A 20,156-nucleotide genomic window follows, 5' to 3' on the forward strand; every position below is an offset into this window, starting at 1 on the left:
CTGTTAACAGGCCATGTAGCTGACCAATAGGGACACTTTGAGAATAAGTACGTAACACCTTCAGAAAGATACACAGTCATCCTATAACATAAAAGCAATATCACCTCAAAACTGTGGGGGGCTCGCTGGTCGCCAGGAAAGCGGCATCAGAGAAAGTGAACTGGTCGACCTACAGGTGAGACCGATCTTCACTCACGTGTAACATCTCTAGGCTTTCATTCTAAGTGCCGAGCCTGCAAAGGGGAAAAGGAAAGAGTTCAGGAAATTCTAGTTCCTCATTTCACCGCCCCCCCCCCCACCCATACGTAAGTCTCTGGCTTCCATCATGACGTACAAGAGCTGCACATTCTGTTCATCTTGTGTCTGCTCTTTCTATTGACCATGGTAGACACTAGGCTTTGTTTGAGTCCTTGATGGGTTCTACCTTGGAGCAGTGACTCTCCAAGTTGTCATCTCTTTCTGCTTGCTGTCTCTTTCACGGTGCCGGCCTGAGGACATTTCATTCAAAGCCCTTTCTTTTTGGTCAGCTGATGTCCACTCTGCAAAGTGTATTGAATTAGTTACTTTTGGAATTGTTATGACCAAAATTTCTGACAGGAGCAACTTGAGGGAGCCAAGTTTTATCTAGCTTCATAGCCTAGGGGGTTTTAGTTTACCAGAGCAGGTAAGGTATAAGAAGTTTAATAAGTTGGTTCAGTTTGTGACAGTGGGAAGGAGAGGCAGATGCTACTCACACCATGGAGGACCAGCAAGCTGAGGTCGTGCTGGAACCAGAGGCTAGACTACAACCTTCAGTGGCCCCCCCTAAGGACTTACTGCCACCAGTCAAACTCCACCTCTTAAAGGTTGTATGACCTCTCAGCTAAGGGGGAAATATTTAATACATTTTCCTTTGAATTTTTCTGTAGTTCTTTTGTATTCCTATATATAATACATAAGCCTTTGGGGATGTTTCAAAACCTAACTATGTCATTGATGTTGTTGTAGTATTCATGTCTCCCAGCATTTAAACCTCCAAAGGGGACTCTCGCAAACTAAGATGTAATCTCTCTAGAGACCCTAAATTTTAACACACCCTGTTGGACTCCCTTTAAGCATATCACTGCTCTGATTTTCCAGCATTCTAAAGGTTCCGGTTCCCTAACTGCCAGTCCTTCAAGTCTCATACAGATCTACCGTAGCACAATTAGTCAAAGCCCAGAGACAGACATTGGGGTTCAAACTGAAGGTCAGAAAAGCAAAACAACCAGCCACTGGCTCTTACTTCTCTTAGTCCGAAGTGATAATCCTGCCTCCAGGAATCTCAGAATGAGACTGTGGGTGAGAGCTGTCTCTCCTGTCTTATATTCCTCCCTACTGTTGGGATTAAAGGTGTGCATCCCTACTGCCCAGTTTCTATGGCAAACTAGTGTGGCTACTGGGATTAAAGGCGTGTGCCATCACTGCCTGGTCTGTAAGGCTGACCAGTGCATCTGTTTTACGCTCTGAACTTCAGGCAAACTTTATTTATTAAAACACAGATGAAATGTCACTACACTCTACTCTCAGATTCTTCACCGAGTCAGAATATGAGCATTTCCAACTGTCAGAGTCACCACTGTGCTAACAGTGTCCCTGCTGCCACCATCTGAAGAATCGTGTCAAGAACTCAGGAAGCTACTGCTGTACAAGCATGAGGGCCCAAGTTGAGGTTCCCAGTACTCATGTAGGAAGGCAGCTGTGGCAGTGTGAGCCTACAGCCGCGGTGCTAAGGGGGTTCAGTGGGAGACCTTGTCTCAAAAAATAAGGCACAGATAGAGTTAGGAGTGTAAGTTACAGAATGATAGAAGATACCTGATATTGAGTTCCAGCTTCCGGCATGTGCACAATGACATGTACATCCATCCCATACCATATCATGCTATGCCATACCACATACGCACACCCCCCACAAGATGTGGTTTAAGTTAAATAGACTTAGAGATTTCATATTATTCCTCTATTTTGCCCACCCTCTCAAAAGAAAAATCCAAAATCTGATTATGGAGTAACATAGAAAGGACTATGGACACCGATGTTACCCAATGACAAGGCGTGTTTGAACTTAACCAGTGCCAACACAGAAGTGTCAGGGACAATGTCTGACATATAGCAAGCCTCTGAAATGCTGGAAAGAAGATGGACAGAAAGTAAGTCTCCCAATGAGCAAGCTTCAGCCTCCACCTTTCGCGTTAGTGGTCTTTATGACGCACCCTTGTTGGAGAACTGGAGTTGCCGTCATTCACTTGCTCACCAGCTCATTCCCTGCTAGTGCTGACTTGTCTCTTGCAATCCCCACTTGCCCGTGACACCTCAGCTTCCTGGCTGTCAGCTCCCAATCCCATCACTCATCCAAACATTCCTCAGGTTCAAAGTGCTGACCTTGCCCTGAGTGGTCCTCTCAGTGCATTTGCTGAAGAAATGTGATGGTTCCAAGGGATGCAAGAGAAACCCTGTAATCACAAGGGAAGGAAAATTCTTCAGTAGTTTTTCCTACAGGCTGGAGCGACACACAAGCTCCCCAGTTTTTCTCACCTCACAGAGCTCTCTGTGGCAGGTTCTAGGCAGACTCGTCTCTGCTGCGCAATCTCGGCCGAATGGGGCCTTGAGAACAACGGCAGAGTTGCTCACCGACAACTCAACTGATTCATTTCACAAAGTGGTTACTAAGCCAACGCTCGTTCTAAGAGCATGCTATTTGGCAGAGAATAAACTTACTCCGTTTTGATGAACCAATGAACGAGTTAACAAATGTATGGAAGCTGCAGCTACAAATCTAACATCAGTGTTTCAGGTGCAACAGTAATCTGAAAATTACCAGGCTCCTTTTCCAAACCCGACACCAATCAGTCACCCCTCCTCCACCACCAGATCTTTTCCTGTCAGTGACCTCAACGCACTGTTCTTCTGTGTGTTTTCACACAATAAATTCAGAATTCTGGCAAGGCATAGCACCCCACGTTCTTTGTGGCAGGGATTTGTGAGAAAATGTAATGGACTTTCTTCAAGTTCTGACAGCAAATCCTGTAGAGACTCAAAGTTGGGCCGGGGAATCTCTTTTCCATCCAAAAGTTAGAGGAGAAAAGGGGGGGGGGATGTTTTTTGTTTTTATAGCAGGGTTGAAGAAGCATGGGCACACTAGAAAGACTTTGTGATTTTTTTAGGTTAAAAGAATAACTGAGAACGATGTCTTTTTCCATTTCAGTACACACATCTTCAGCTCAGGTCTCAGTTTTATTCTTTGATGGTACTAGAGAGCCACACCACTATATTGTATGCCTCCGATTGGTCTTTTGGTGAACATATGACGTAAGCATGTTCACTGTTACAAAGTCACATAGAATAGGAACAGGTATTAGAAGAATGTTCTCTTGTCACCTTCCCCCTCTACTTTCTGGGCTAGAACACAGACACAGAGAGAAACGAGTAGACATTCTAAGATGTGACTTTCGGTACTAGGGATCTGGCTTAGTGGGTTAGGGAGTTTGCTCTACAAATCTAAGGACCTGATCCCCAAACCCCACACCAAAGATAGCTGTGGCCCTATGGGCCTGTTCCACCAGTACTCAGGAAAATGTTGTAAGAGAATGGTTGAGTCTGCTGGCCAACCAACCTAGTCAAAATATGATCAGGGTGGCCCAAGAAGGGAACACTGACATCCACACAGAGATTCTTCACAGTTAGCAAAGAAGAATCAACAAACACCAAGCCACCTGGCTTTCCTACCTTCCAGAGAGACTTTTGTTCTGGAATCCGGGTAGTAGCTGGCTGCCCAGCTTTGGCTGCAGTCCTTGCTTTAAGTCCCGTATACTATTGAAATTTTTCATTCATCTCTTCAATCCTCAGGAGACCACAGGTGATCCACCCGCTCTGTCTAGATAGTGACATCTGTCTTTATGTTCAGCCCTAAGAAGACTCTCAAAAAGATCTCTTGATTCATTTGGTCATTTCAATTTTGTTGTAGCACATAGGCACATGTGCGTGCACGCACATACACACATACACACACACACACACTCTCACACACACACAGAGAGAAAGAGAGAGCGGAAAAGAGTATAACTCTCCAGAATAAACACTTATACAGACTCATTGTCTCGTGGCAAACCACAGCTACAAACAAGGTGAAACCTGCCTCCTGTCTGTACAGATATAGACAGGACACAGCTATGCTCATTAATGTGCGTATTTTTCTGGCTATTCTGATACTTACAGCTGATTGATTAACCGCCAGCAAGGATATAACCATTTGCAGTTTTTTGACCAGTGTCCTAGGATCGAATGCTGTTTTCTAGATATGTGTGCCCCTCCCTCTGTGTGTGTGTGTGTGTGTGCGTGCGTGCGTGTAACCAGTTTGCTGGGGTATCTCAGCTCATTAGGTACAAGCACAAATGATTTTGCTAACTTCATCTACACCTGCACAGAGATGATGATGATCTGGCTCCTTCTGTGACTAGACATTCATTTAACACTGTGTAAATCCACAATCATCAGTTTCAACCAGTTGGAAGTATGAGAAGTATTGATTGGTAAGTGTAGCCCTCTTTGTTTTTTAGTAAAGGATTTACTTGCTTTTATTTTATGTGTATGGATATATGTATATCTGTGTGGCCATCGATAGCCTTGTTTAATTTCCAGATGGAGGCATTCTCTCCTTATCTCTCCAGTATGCCCCTCTCTGTCCCCCTAGCACCAATGTTGCTTATGTATTGTCTCTGGCCTCCACTTCCCATGCTCCCTAGCCACCTGTCAAGGCATGACTCCCTCCATCTTTCTTCCTTCCCTGGCTGATATGTCACAAGAGAAATCATTGTCTCCCTTTCAGCAGAATTTGCCTGACTTTGGATGGTTATCTCCCAAGTACTAACCAGGTCTGACCTCAATCAGATGAGACTGCGCACATTGAGGGTGGTTAGCCAGAGACAATGATTCTATCGTGTTTTTAAAGATTATTTTTATTTTATGTACAAGAGTGCTTTGCCTGTACTACATGCACACTGAGGTACAGAGTGGGCATTACATCAGGTTCTTTAGAACAAGAGCTGCAAATGACTATGAGCCATCATGTGGGTGTTGGGACCATAACTTGGGTGCTTTGCAAGAACAGTACATGCAACTTAACCACTGAGCCATCTCCCTAGCCCCAGTAAGAGAGAATTTTGGGGAGGCATTTTTTTTTCATATTTCAGGAAAAAAATAGATCATACTCTAAACACTTTGCTAAAACTTGTCTTTTTGTTTTTCAACTGAAACTGTCTTTTTTGTTTTTCAATACTGTCAATATTTCTCTATCTCTGTGCATACAGACCTTTACTAACTTTTTCAGTATCCACAGACTACCCCATCACACAGAGTCTCATAACGTGATGTCTTAGTCATAGTTATATTGTTATGAAGAGATGCCATGACCAAGGCAACTTTGATGAAGAAAATGTTTAACTGGGAGCTCGCTTACGTTTTCGGAGGGTTAGCCCGTTGTCATCATGGCAGGGGCATGGCAGAAGCATGACAGCACTCATGGCACTTGAGCAGGAGAACTGCATCCTGACCTGCAGAGAGAGGAAAAGACTGGACCTGCCAGGGGATTCTGACCCCAAAGCCTACCCCAAGTGACACACTTTCTCTAACAAGGTCACACCTCCTAATCCTTCTAATCCCTTCAAATAGTTCCACTCCTAGGTAAATAAGCACTTGAATATATGAGCATCTGGGGATCATTGTTATTCAAATCACCAAATATACACCTCAGTCTCCCTGTTAATCAATGCTAACTTTGCGAGGTTTCCCTACCTCATATGGTGCTATGGTAAATACACTCACACATAGCCTTTCCCTAGTTATTTCCAGAAAGGTAATTTTAAGAGTGTAATTACCAGCCAGGGCACACACATAATTTTATTCTGGTATGCTCTTTTAATTAACACTGTCAGCAATGAATTAGATTTTTTTCTTCGACCTAGTCAGCAATATAGAAAGACACCAATCATTGATGATAAAAGTCAAGGTGGTATTCTGTCTTTTTCTCCTCATGTAAACTCAGTTCAAGTCAACAGTTGCATTTTGAGCAACTGCCAGGTAACAGGTGCAATGCTGGGGAGGAGACAAGGCTTTGCCTAATTCTGTGAACGTGGAGACCATGAAGGGATGGGAGGAAGGATAATTAAAGGTAGTCTGAGGCTGTGGCAGCTCCCACTGGGGCTTAGTTTCTTATCAGCCAACTCTTCACACTACCTTCCTGAGCTTCTGCTTTCCTCATTTGAAAACATTTGACTGAGGATGTATTAGCTCATAAATGGCACCTCCTACCACTGTTGGAAGGGTCCTAGAGTCCCGGGACTTCGAGGGACCAGTCTGTCATTGTGGGAAGGGCAGGAGGAGGTGAGCTAGGCATTGGTTGCAGTTTCGAGGAACTGGAGCAGAGAACACAGGCCACTGTGGAGGACGGGACTGGGATTGGAGGGTGAACAGCAGGGCCAGAGAGGTACTTCAACTCTCTCCTTGTACACAATAGAGGGAGTTGGCTGCATTGGAGGAGAAAAACCCCTGAAAAGATCAAGACACTTCATTAGAAGACCCATTTTTGAAAGGCATTCTAATATGCCACATTCATTGGGGTTGCACCCTTACTTCACAGAGGAGTGACCCCAAGCCACAATACACCAAAATATCTGTGGCCACCTACCAAATCACAGATGACAATGAGGAGCAGACAATTCCTTATACTTTGGTTCCAATGCTACCTTTGAAAATTCTTTGTAATAAATATTTGGTTCCCACAAACATTTGTCAACACTAGGCTGTCATGTAAAATCAAGTTGGCTAATCATAAAATTATTAAGTATTTGTGTTAGTTTGAAAATACTAGGTCAGTATTTTGTGGTATTTGCACATAGTGAGAGGAGTTCTGACACCTTATCCCTGAGATGTACTTGAGAACTGTGCTTATAAACTGAGCCTCGGCAGGGCAGAGACAGGACATTATTCATCCTTGTAAGTCTTGGAACAGCTGATCCAATGCACAAAAATGTAGCAATCCCTTAAAAAAAAAAGGCCCCTTGAAGTAAATAAAATGTCCTGAGCTCTGGATAAGAGTGGCACCCAAAAGAGAAGCAGAATTAAAATCTTGTGCAGACCCAGAAAAGGGTTGGTGAATTGTTCAACAAAAGCAACACCCATGGTAAAAATGTTGATCAGAATCACAAAAACACAATAAAACTGGGGTAGGGGAGATGTCTAAGTCAGCGAAGGGCCTGTCACACAGGCATGAGGATTGGAGTTCAGATCCTCGAACCCCGTGAGAAAGCAAGGCATGCTGGTGCCCATCTGTAATCCAGTGTTGGGGAAAGCAGCACAGGCTGAGTCCTGAAGCAGTCAGTGGGCACTGGGATGAGGGAGAGACCCTGGCTCAAAAGACAAGATGGAAAGTGGTGATGGGAGAGACCTGACATCTGCTTCCAGACTCCACATGTATATGAACACACACGTACTCATACTCTCATGTATATCTGCACACGTATATACTACACACACGTACACATACCTACTAACCTCACTGAAATCATAGACATAACATGGAAAAGTCAGGGAGTATAGCCGTGCCCTTCAGCAGACATTACACAATGTAAACCACACAATGCATATTTTAAACCAAGTTTGCTTATTTATTCCATTAAAATATAATTTTCAGATACCTCTTTTTTCTTATTAGCAAGTGAAACACACACATATTACTCATATCTTAAAAGCTCAGTACAAATTACCTACCTATCATGTTTGACATTCTTTTTCTCCGGACATTTGACACAGGAATGGGAACAGACTGTTGAACCCATTTTTTAAAAAAGATAAAAAAGAAAAAACAGGTCTAGAGCAGCAGTTCTTTGTTGGAAAAAAAAGTATTTCCACTTCTGAAGAGATGTTTTTCCCTGAAGGAAAGTGAACACTGTGTTCAAAGCCCTGACTTGCGCATAGAAGGAGCAACCTCAATTCTCCCATGTTGATAACACCCAGATTCGAATTCTTTCAACTAAAGGGAGGTGCGGAGGCTGTGCCTAACTCCAATTAACCAGAGGCTATGTGGTGAGTCCTCAGAAGAAAACCATTGTTGGTTTGTTTTTAAAGGATGATGAATGCCGAACCTCAGAGAAAATGTACTAACCAGGCAAATCAATAGAATTGTGATGTAAGTATAGAACCTTGATGTGAGGCCAAGGAGGCCGGGGAAGTTCAGCTGCTGCTTCCCTCCTCAGACAATTTCTAAAGCAAAAGTTACTTAGCTCAGCTGTGGAAACCAACTTTGTCTGACAAAATTTCCTAATAGGATTTATCTAGGAAAGCTTGCAGCAAGATATGTAGCAGGAGACAGAAGAAAATATCACCCTAACATATGTGTTTAGAGAAGTAATGCAAGCATGGGCATGCACGTGTGTGTGTGTGTGTGTGTGTGTGTGTGTGTGTGTGTGTGTGTGTTTGTGTGTGTGTGTGTGTGTGTGTGTGTGTGTGTGCGCGCGCGCGCACGCGCATGTGGATATGTCTGTGCTCTTAGATGTGTAAACATGTATGCATGGGCGTCCCTGTGCATGTAGAGGCTAGAAGTTGATGTCAGGTGTTTTTTCCATTGCTCTCCACTTTAGTGTTGAAATCAGCTCTCGTGAGGCCTGGAGCTTAGTGACTCAGCTAGGCAGAGCTAGCCAGTGAGCCTGGGATTTGCCTGTCTTCCCAGTGCTGGGCTTACAGGAGTTTGCCTTTGTGCCTACCTTGTACATGAGTGCTGGGGAATTGAACTCAGGTCCTCACACTTGCACAGCTGGCCCTTGACAGATCAAAAGCTCTCTCTCCTGCCCACCACATCCTTTCTGTGCAAGTACCCCCAGCCTTCCTGGGAGAAGGGCTCCATGCAAATTAGACGCAGTCTGCTGCAGAGAGACTTATCTGCCCAAAGGAGCCATTAAGGGATTTAGCCTCCCGCTTCTTCTCCCATTGCTCTTCTGTCTCCTGGTACAGGAACTAGGAGTGAGGAGGCATGTTTGTTTTACAAGCTGTGACAAAGTATGAATCTAGCAGCACCCGTTTACGAGCATGGGATCCTGCAGGTCTCCTATGGCCAAAGCCAAGGTCAGGCGTTAACTTGCCTGGAATGTCTGACGAAGAATCTGCTTCTGTTTATTTGGGGAAATGGTAGAATTTTGGTCCCTGCGGCTGTCGAAATGAAACCCTGTTGCTTTGCTGTCTGAGGGTTGGTGGATGGGGTGAGGCTATTTCTTCAGTCTTCTGCCCTCCTCCCGTTTCAATCTTTAAAGGCTGCAAAGTGCTTGGAATTATCCCATGCTGTGAGTCCCTCTGTCTCTAGGGCTGCAGTCTTCCAGGGTCCAGGTGATTATGTTAGGCTCATCTGATTAACATCTCTTTGGATTAACTCAGATCCAACTAATTAATCACCTCAGTCACATCTGCCAAGTCCTTTTTTGCTAGGTGACAAAACATTGTCTTGCAAGTGCTTTGGAAGCCTGCTCAGGAGTCCTGGTGGAAATCTCAGCGGTGAGAGGTGGAAGGGGGGGAGTTCATCCCAGGGTTCTGTCTTGCACAAGTAGTGTGGTCACACCGGGCCCCGTCTTGTAGTGTGATATGAAGCCCGTTCATTTCCTTGCTTTTCTTAATTAGCTTGTGGCACAATCTTTGCGCCTTGACCTCTGAGCCTTGCTGGCAGCCAACTTGAGCTTGAAAGCCAGCTTCCCACCAACGGCTGTTTAGCCTTGAGAAGGTTCAAGTTCCTTTTGGTAGTATGTTTATTTTTCTCATGTTTGTTGCCCCATGCCATTGATGTCATTGATCTATATAAGGAAGGATTTGGGGGTGACATGGGTTTTACGGTTATAAAAAAATATTGGGAAATGCAAAAAGAATAAAAAAGACCCTAAGAATAAAAACTACCAAGTAGGAAGGCATAAAACTCCCAGCCAACAGTCCCTCCGACTTCTTCTTGTATGATAAGCTTCCTCCAAACAAGGGGTGCAATGCCTTTTCTTCTGAGGTCAGGTCACCCTCCTTTCTCACTTCAGAAGATGCTTCCACAAGGGCAGTCCTTACCTTCATGGGAAGGACCATATTTACTACAGCACTCACGCAGTCTTTAATCCTTTAATGTGCATCAAACTGTGCCATGCTTCTTATTAATGACCTGCTCCTGTGTCGTGGACGGCATTTTTTAGTATTACCCCAGGAGATAAGTCATGTCCTCCCAAAACGGTATGAGAAGTTCTCTCCTTCTGTAGCTCAGAATGTGACTTTATTTGGAAACAGGGTCTCCTTGGAGATAACTCAGTTAGAATGAAGGCTTTATGGTGGGCCTAAATGTTCATGATAGCATTAACCCCAGTGGATTTTGAGCAGGTCTGAATAGCAGCGAGGGTAAAATGATACGCTGTGCTCGGCAGACATGGCCCACAGGTTTTCAACAATGCCTGGCAGTACCTGACTTCCTGAGCACTTTTGACTCTTTGGAGCTCTCCATAGTCTGCACAAATAAAAGGATATTGATGCTAAGTGCAGAGGTATCTACAAAACTCACCTGCTTGGTATTAATATGGAATGTTGCTAACGTGGAGAAATAGATCATTGAAGATCAGTACCACCATTTTCAACCCTTTGGTTCACTAATCTTTGTTTAAGTTTAAGGCCAATCGATGCAGCTGACTGTTGTACAATGGTTTTGTTCGTTTGTGACATGGTCTCATGTGCCCCAAGCTGACCTCTGACTCGCCATGTAGTCAAGGACGACTGTGACCTCCTGATGCACCCCCTTCCACCTCCTGTGCTGGGGTTACAGTAGTTGACCTATCCTGCCTGCTTGTACGCAGTACTAGAGATTGCCAGTGCTTTGTGCCTGTTAGACAAACATTCTACCAACTGAGGCCATTCCCAGATCAGCACATGCCTTTTGAGGGGATATGTCAGAGTTTACATCTAGACCACTTGTGCCCTGAACTTCAAGGGTGCAGAGTTCAGGTTGACAGTTGGTAAGGTTGCTGGGTTGAGCGGGCATCTGGAGATGGTTGAGTCGTGTGTGTGTGTACAGACACGGAGGTCCGAGGCACTGACTCTGTGCAATGTCAGATGGGTACGTCATCAGAAGAAGTGTGGTGTTCTTAGGCCAGTGTTTATGAACCAGGCCCCACGACTCCTGCTATTATAAAGGGAAGAATGCAGATTCCTCGGGACTTATGACTTAGCACAAAACCCTAAACTGCTGTTCATTATCTGGACAATCTTGGACAATAAGAGTGATTTACTTTGTGTGGACACGTGGGAGAGGGTGTGCATCTCAGGTGCCGCTCTTCAAGAGCTGTTCACCTATTTGGTTTTCTGTTTTCCCGTTTTGTTTTCCTGAGAAGACAGGTCTTTCCCATGTGCCTGTGACTCACCAATTAGATGAGGCTGACTATCACCCTACCCCTAGACTATGCCCCTAACTCTCCTTTTCTCCCTGTTTTAAGCCACCCAGATCGTAGGTGTATATTCCAGCAGATTTCATCACAGAGTGATTTCTTCCAACCATCACCTAAGATTGTCCCATGTATGTGCATGTGCACACACACACACACACACACACACACACACTCCACTACATCACACAGCTTTATTCTTCTTCCCAGACTTCTCTGATATGCAAACTACTCATGAGTTCACTCGTTTATTCCAGTCTCCTAGTCTACAACGTGTGTTCCATACCAGCATGCACCTTGATTTATTAACTGATGTGTACCCAGAGCCAAAAAAAGGAGTACCTGGCTCAAAGAGAAAGCTCTCTAAATATTTATTGAGTAAATGAATGAAAGCCTTCACCTTTAGCTACATAAAGAGGCCCAGAAGCTTTGAAATCACAATTTGTATTGTAATACCTCATTGCAAATTCCTAACCTTACCCTCATTTCTATTATCATAAAAGAAGCAATATATTTATTCTGCTTCCCTGGGTAAATTCCTCTCTAGAGGTAGGGGTGGGTGTGTGTGTGTGTGTCTGTGTGTGTGTGTGACACAGAGAGAGAGAGACAGAGAGAGAGAGACAGAGACAAAGAGAAGAGGAAGGGATAGGAGAGAAAGGAAGAGATATTGGGCAAAGGATGGGTGGGGAGATAGGAGAAAACATATTTCTGGTTCCATCTATTCCAAAGAGCACTTAGCCCATTGCCCATGAGATTAAGGGGAACGAGGGCTGCTGCTCACCCACGTGTCCACACCTGCCAAGCTGTTCTTAACCGTTTTGCAATTTGCCCAGCAGGTTTGGAATGGGTACAATAATGGTTGGATACTCTTACCTTGTCACAACTCAAAAGTGACATGCTATTTTTCTGTGCACCAATTTTCCACCCCAGGAGCCTTTATGAGTCGTGGATTAAGAGGCAAGGAAATGGCTCTGATGTCAACGCTGAGGCTTGTTACTCAAACAGGACATAACCAAGACTTTCACTTAAGAAACATGGGGAGCGAGTGATGGATCAGATCACGAGTTACTTAAGGGCTTAATTTTCTGGCTTTATCCCTTCACTGCTGTCTTGTTGAACACAGTCTTTAAATCTTGAGTGAATAGATAGTAAATCGTTGGTGTTGGGGACTGAATAATGGCTGTGGTTCCATGTCTGCCATCTCCCTCTACCTCTCAATCCACCAGTCTGACCCATAGCTGTCCAGCCTGCTCCTGGGGTGTTTGAGTGTGGGCTCTATGCTGTTTCACATACTGGTGGGCTCTAAGGATGCAAAAGATTAAGCCCACTTCCCATTTATCTTGAAGATTTTGGTCTCATAGAGAAGCCAGGAGTTGAGAGGAGTGGGAATTCTTCAGGCAGAATCCAAGGAGAAGGAGGTTCTTGGGACAGAATAATAATTGAGGGGTCTCGTCTACCCACCTGAGAGGATGAATATGACTGATTTCTAGAATTTCATTCTAGCAGTCCTGATTACTCGAGCATTCTGTGATGAGAAGGTGGGGATAGCCATGAGGGATCCCATTAGGCTGAGATAGTTGGACTATCGCCTGTGGACAGCGTCATGGAAGGGCATTAAGTGGAGAGAGACTTGGTCACCTTTCTTGGCTATGTGGAACATGGGAGCGGAAGAGGAAGGCTGGCCTGGCAGCTATGGCAAGATTTAAAAAAAAAAAAAAGAGGTAAAGTTGTAGCAATAAAAAGTGACAAGAAACACAGAGAGCCTGGGACAAATTAGATTCAGGAAGTCGTTTATATGTTGATAACGTGTCTGAAGAAACCGTTCCCTCCAACACATAGCCCCCATTCTGCAGCACAATAGTAGTGGGGGCAGAACCAAGCCCCCAAAGTTGTGCGTTCTCTCTGTGCCTTCTGAATGTACCCCCATCTTATCTGGGGGCCACTTAGCAAAAAAGGTACAACTGGGTTATAAGTACAGACACAGAAAGATTCCATGCTGGGTCCTTAGACCACCATCTCTGAAGCCCTGTTGTGTCTGGAGACAGTGCTTCCCCTTACTTTGTGGACAGGTATCACTGTACGACACATGCCGAATGCAGGGCAGTGACCCAGACACAGTAACCAACGTTGTGCAAACACCCATCTAGTGGACTATATATTGATCTTCTGGCATGTTCATAGTGAACTGATTCTCTGAGGATAGCCCTTGACGATTCTCTCTTCTGAAGCCAATTCCAATATATTTGTAGCCACCTAGTGAGATTCGAGATCTCAGAGGGCAACAAGGAAGCAGTAGGCCTCAGGCATTGCTTTTATTCTCCAAACTCAGATTTCTACTCAAAGCCTTAGGTCTGTGCAGTCTACCTCATCTTGAAGACATCATCTATCATATCCAAACCTCGGTTAGGCCAGCCTGTCCCCCTATGGCTAGCTGCGGCTTATATCCTAGCTGGGTCTTCCTGGATTAAGCTTAATCAGGCATCTGCAATGTTCCAAACCCCGTTGTCACAGACCAACAGTGTGGAAATAAAATCAGCTCTCAGCCTGGGAGGAGGAAGAGGAAAGAAGAGGCCACACAAATATCTGCTTAAAATGAGCCAAGACGCATGAACGGAAGGCTGAATAGAGTTGAGATGCAGTAAGTGATTCTGGCTGAATCTAGAGAGAAGTTCACAGGCGGGGAGTGATATCTGGGCAGTGCCTTCAAGGATACGTGGGACTTTCATCAGGACACAAGGGAGGAATGGGAAACGTTGGAAAGGAGGTTTTGGCAGAGGAAATAGGTGAACTGTTTGTGAGAGGCTCGGCAATCGTAAACCCTCTTCTTCAATACACAGTGGGTGAATGTGCCCACCATACTTTGGGTCTAGGCTCCTCACTTCTCAGATGAGCGTGCTGAAGTCCAGAGAGGGTACTTAGTTTGAGCAAGGTCACAAGAAGCAGGTCAAAGAACCAGGATCCATTGAGGACACCTGACAGCTTTGGTTCTGTGCCAACTTTTCTGCTGAACCTGAAAAACCAAGAAATGGAGTGCAGACATTGTCCATATCAGATCTCTGAGGCCTACGACATACGCCTTGGGGAGACTCTACTGCCGCTTCCCACTGACCCCAGACCAGTAAGGCCTCTCAACAGTTACATTTATTACTAGGACAGAAAAAGAGAAGACCTACATCTTAGCAATGATCACCCTTAACTTCCATATGAACTGAGAGATCACTTTTTGTTTGGTATTTAATGACTTTTTTTTTAAAGATTTGTATTTATTTACGTATACAGGGTATGTGCATGTGTCTGAGTGTGTGTACACCCACATGAGTGAGTGCCCCTGGAGGCCAGAAGAGGCCATCAAGTGACTGGAGACACCTTATGTGCATCCTTTGGGTTCAGCGAGAGACTCTGCCTGAAAAAGTAAGGTGGTGAACTAGAAAGGAAGACACATAGTGTCCTCCTCTAAACTCCACACGTGCTGCACAACTTTGTGCATGCATGCATACACTGCACACAGATATACCACCCCCCAACATGTGTGCAGACACAAAGGAATGTAGTCCCTTGCAGGTGTCAGAGTACTGTCTACTGGTGCTCCAACTAGAAGCTCCCTGCTCCCGGTGTCCTTAATCGTCCTGGAGAATCCTGTGATTTGCCTGACAAGGAAGAGACAAAGAACAGACAAGTTGTTGTCCTGTCCTTGCAGCCCTTGGCAGAGCCATCTGAGTCTACCCTGCTCCTGGCAACACATGTTGCCATTTTACTAAGTGGCAGTTAATATTGGCAGGGAAGGAAGGGGAGCATGGTAGAAGAGTAGTCAGGGCTATAAATCTTCCCACAATGGCGTCCGAGTCACCGACGCAGCCAAAAACGAAGCGTTACCAGACAGCTGCCTTCCAAGCCCACTTACTGACGAGGTGCTTGGAAACCCTGCTCCACCCAGTCAGATGGTGGGCCAGGGTCTAAGGATGAAGGAAGAAACGTTTACTCTCACTGAGAATCTCTTGGTCCCATGGCAGTCATAGAAACGGGTCATTTCAATACGGTGTTGCAATGAGTTCAAGTTAAAACAGCAGGAGACATTTGGGAATTCTGAACATCTATTCGATTGTCACAACCCCAGGAAAATGAAAGAGTTGTGACAACAGGCTCCAAGAGGTATCAAGGATGCTGCTAACTACCCTGTAGAGCAAGTGAGCACCTCTACAGTCAAGAAAGTCGGGGCTCAAAACATCAAGTGTGCCAAGGCGAAGAAACGGATAATAAAACGTTATTACTTTATGTCTGACTGGGAGCTCCTAACTTCATAGTATCATATTTAACCATCAACAAAATACTGCAATGAAGTTGATATTTTTCCCCATTTTACAGACAGTCTCTGTCATCTTGCCTAGGACCACATAGCAGGAATACCAGGCAGGCATTGCTCCCAAGCCTAAGTGCCAAGTCGCTCTGCCCCAACTATCAACTGTGGTCTTTACAAATGGCGGCCGTGGATACCAGGTCTTTCCTTCTCAGAGGGGTTCTGAGGGCAACGTTGAGTGAGACTAGCTCTGTGAAAACAATGGCATGAGCTGAAATGTCACCAATGTGATGTGTCTGTGCAGAAGGAATAAACATCGAACCTCAATCCCCTTCACTCCAGAAAACAGCTCTAAACATGAGGCCTAGTAGGCTAAGTCACAGCCAGATATTTACACCTAAGGATTCAGCGGGTTCATTTTCTTCTAACAACTTACTGGGGGTTCTGCATTTCAAACCTATATTTCTCATCCCAGAATGGTGATAATTTGATCAGAAGACTTCGACAAGTCTTTCCATTTTTATATCCTGAAGTCCTCATCTTCTCACTTAGGAATGTGAACCCCTCTCCCCAGGGCTTAACATGAGAACTTGAGAGGCGGACACTTGAACATGTAAAATGTCATTGGAATTAAGTTCAATGAAGATTATTTTTTTTTCAATGAAGATTATTATTGAGAACCACTTGAGTGATAGAATCAGGGGACATCATTCCAGGAACCCACTGAAGAAAGATTAACTGAAGTACTGCTCTCCTTTCTGTCACCGTCCTCAGGTGAATCTTTGCTTCCACATAAGCCTCTGGACTTTCGCCAAGGCAAATAACTAAAACAAAATTCAGGGATCAGTGTTCTCCATGTCTTTATTGCCAGGGATCAAGTACCTGGCTTGCTGGGTGACATTTGGGAGACATCAGTTTCCTCTCACTTTGGAGACTTTGACAGAGAGTGGTTCTGCTTTGATAAGACCTTAGAGCCAGCAAATTGACGGGGCTGGGGTAGCAGAACCTGGTGGGGCAGGCTGATGTGACTGCTCCCAAACCAAGAAGAACTCAAAATGCCCAAGAACTAATGAGATGAGCAGAGACTAGAAATCCTACACTCTAGCTTGATGGTTTCAGGCATGGTCAGAATAGTTCCCGCTCCCTTCCCTCCACCACCCCCTCCCCCGCCCCCGACTCCCTGAGACCACAGATGCCTTTGAGGTTTGCAGACACCTAACATTGCTGGAGTTCTCAGGTCTCATTGTTAGGTACGACCTGAGGAAACTCTGCAGGATTGTTTCTTACTTGCTATCGCTTTCCCCATATCGCTTTGTGTCTGTTTTCTCGCTCTTATGGCTCTGTATTGAAGCAGTCTGCCAGGACATGTCTAAACTGCAGCCAGAATTCTCCATTAACCATTCCAAAGAGCTTTACTAGTGTTCTCTGCTTATCATATATCTGAGCTCATCGCCCCAAAATAATTGCTCCGCATCTGCCAAACATGTCCTTGCATTGTGCCCGCATTACATTTCTTTCGGAAGCTCACGCCTGGCCCCACCCTTTGTGTCCACCTGGTAACTTTCCCCAGAACAGAGCCTACGTAGTCGTTCCTTTGAATATCTTTCTCTGGACTATACACTGAATGCCACCACACTGTCACAGCACAATGATGACAGACTTAGGACACTGAGTCATCTTTTCTTCTTTTCCCCAGCATTCTTTCCTTGCTCTCTATTCTCTCTCCAAAAACCCAATTAGTAATTCTTTGTAATACACTCCCTGTATACCAACCACTGTAATATTAGGTCATTAGAATCTCTCTGAAAACCATATGAAAATAATGTTCTTGTAACGCCACCTAATTTTGCAAATGACTAATGGAGGGGTTAAGTGTCTTAGTCCACAGTACACAGGTACTCCTGGGTGGAACTGGTATTTGAACCCACACTCTTAAGAGTCCTAGTAAAGGCACAATGTCTAATCATTCTAGCTTTGCTGGAGATGATGTCATGTTTCTAAGTCAGTAGGATTAGGACTAGGGGAAAGTGTGTGTATACATGGAAATATGGGGTACAAGGCAAAATTTCACAAGGCTGGGATTTTAATCTTGCTTCATAAGCCAAACCTGTTTCTCAACATCTTTCTGAACTCTCCCAATGATCAACTATTAGATAGGTAAGAGTAATATTATAGGTGACTTTTGTGACAGCCTCAGAAGCTCCTGAGAAAGGTCATTCTCCCCCAGGCTGATGAACAAGACCCTGAATTACTTATACAGTATTTAGTGTCTAGGTGATCTTCATAAAAATCCCAGCTCTGCCTCACTGTGTAGATTTGGTGAACCTTGTTGGCATCTTTGAGTTCTAGATTTCTGACTTGTAGAATGAGGATAATCTTTATTCCACCACTGTATTAGTCAGGATGGATGAGGTTATGCTGCAGTAACAAGTGCTTCAGTGGCTCAAGTTCACATTCAGAACAAGGCAGCAGAGGCAATTATATGCTGTGGCCTCTCAGAGACATGGTTTGATAGAGGCTCCATCTACACTTTGATAGCTTTTGACCAAGAGGGCTTCTTGTTAAAGAAGCTATCACACATCCTTGACATTGTGTTGGATCTCTTATTCCTGCTGAGTCCAGGACAGAAGTGTCCCTTCCCCCACTGTAACAACCAAAATTATCTGCATTTTTCCCATGTTCTCTGGGAGGCCAAAGCCACCCTTGCTTTAAATCACTGATTTAGCCACCCACACACATGATCATCCCAGCTGAAGGGAAGGAGGGCTGAACTCACATACATCAACCAATGAAATCCTCTTACACAGACACAACACACTCATTTTCCTTTCCTGTGGATTGAGAGAGACAGCCCATGCCTAACCTCAAAGAGATAGGACCTACAATTTTACCATAAAACATGAAGAGGGAGACCTGAAATAAGTGTCATCAGACTGGGACTGGAGAGATAGCTCAGAGATTAAGACTGGTTGCTCTTCCAGAGGTCCTGAGTTCAATTCCCAGCAACCACATGGTGGCTCATAGCCATTCATAATGAGATCTGGTGCCCTCTTCTGGCCTGCAGACATACATGCATGCAGAACACTGTATACATAATAATAAATAAATCTTTTTCTTTAAGTGTCATCAGACCCAACATACAACAATTTGAAATGAAAGAATGCATTGCAGTATTTAACACAGCCTCTATCAAATAAGCAGAGGCCATCATTTGGGGACTGTGACTATCAGAGTACAGTGTAGGACCAACTGTCTGGTCTCATTAGGGAAGAGGAAGAGCTGTGGACCAAAACGGCAGTGCACATTTCTTGCCTAAAGCTGGTAGAGTTTGATTGCTCTGTGAAGTTTTAGTTCAACAGTGTCTTTATTACCAACTGCATGGGTACCCTCCAAACATGGTGTGATCGTTTCTATCTTCAAAGCAGAGTAGCCCTGATGGTTACATACATGTTCTTCCTCCTAACATAGGTCCCATCAGCATTCCCTGGTAGAATGAGGAAAGCAAAGAGTTACATTCTAACCACCACTAGCTTCTCTCTGTCCCCTCCTAGCTGCTGGCTGTCCTACCCTAACTGCACATGGCTGCTGGGGGTGGCATGCTAGACCATACAGGAGGGGGGAGGGTGACTGGAGGGAGGACTCCAGTCCTTCAATCTTCTTAAGTCACCACTCACGCTGGGATGGAACTTTCTGGTGCAACAGGTGCCTATGTGTGTCACCAATGCTACATAACCCTTTATCTAGGCTTCCATGAGCAGCATGAATAACTCATTGGTTGACCAACCTAGACTTGGATCTTTTTTTTTTTTTTGATCTGCTAGTGTTCTATTTGTGGTGCATCAAAATCTCCCCAGGAAAAGTCATATAATGACAATACTATTGGCCACTTTGTTTCCTGTTATTTAACATGCACAAAAGAAGAGCCCGCCTGGTGGCTAGTGTTCTGCCCTTCCATTGAGTCTTCCTCTTTCTCTCATGTTCTGATCAGTGGGGACTTTTCCTTTGTGCATTCCACATGCATCATTCCCCTCCCCCAGGAGCCTTCGCGTTTGCCATATTCTTCCTCCCTGAAAAGCTCCTTTCTCATCTTCAAGTACATTTTTCTATTTTATTCAGTTTCTAGAAAGCATTTTTCTGCCTTCTCAGATTGTGTCTTCTCGTTACACCCTCATTCTGTGGAGAGCTTACCCTAGCAAGTGGAGATCCCCCCCTAAGTCATATACCACAATTTGGGATTTTTATATGGGTGTCTGTCATCTCTACTGGATTGAGAATACAGCCATAGGTTTCTTCTGCTCACCTTATAAGCCAAGGGGGTTACACATGGTGTATAACAGACCCTCAGTGAATGCAGGTTGGACTGGAGAGCTAAGCTAGCTCAGTCAATTAACGTACTCACCATG

Source organism: Myodes glareolus, chromosome 9, assembly GCF_982192425.1.
Source record: "Myodes glareolus chromosome 9, mMyoGla1.1, whole genome shotgun sequence".
Classification (NCBI taxonomy): domain Eukaryota; kingdom Metazoa; phylum Chordata; class Mammalia; order Rodentia; family Cricetidae; genus Myodes; species Myodes glareolus.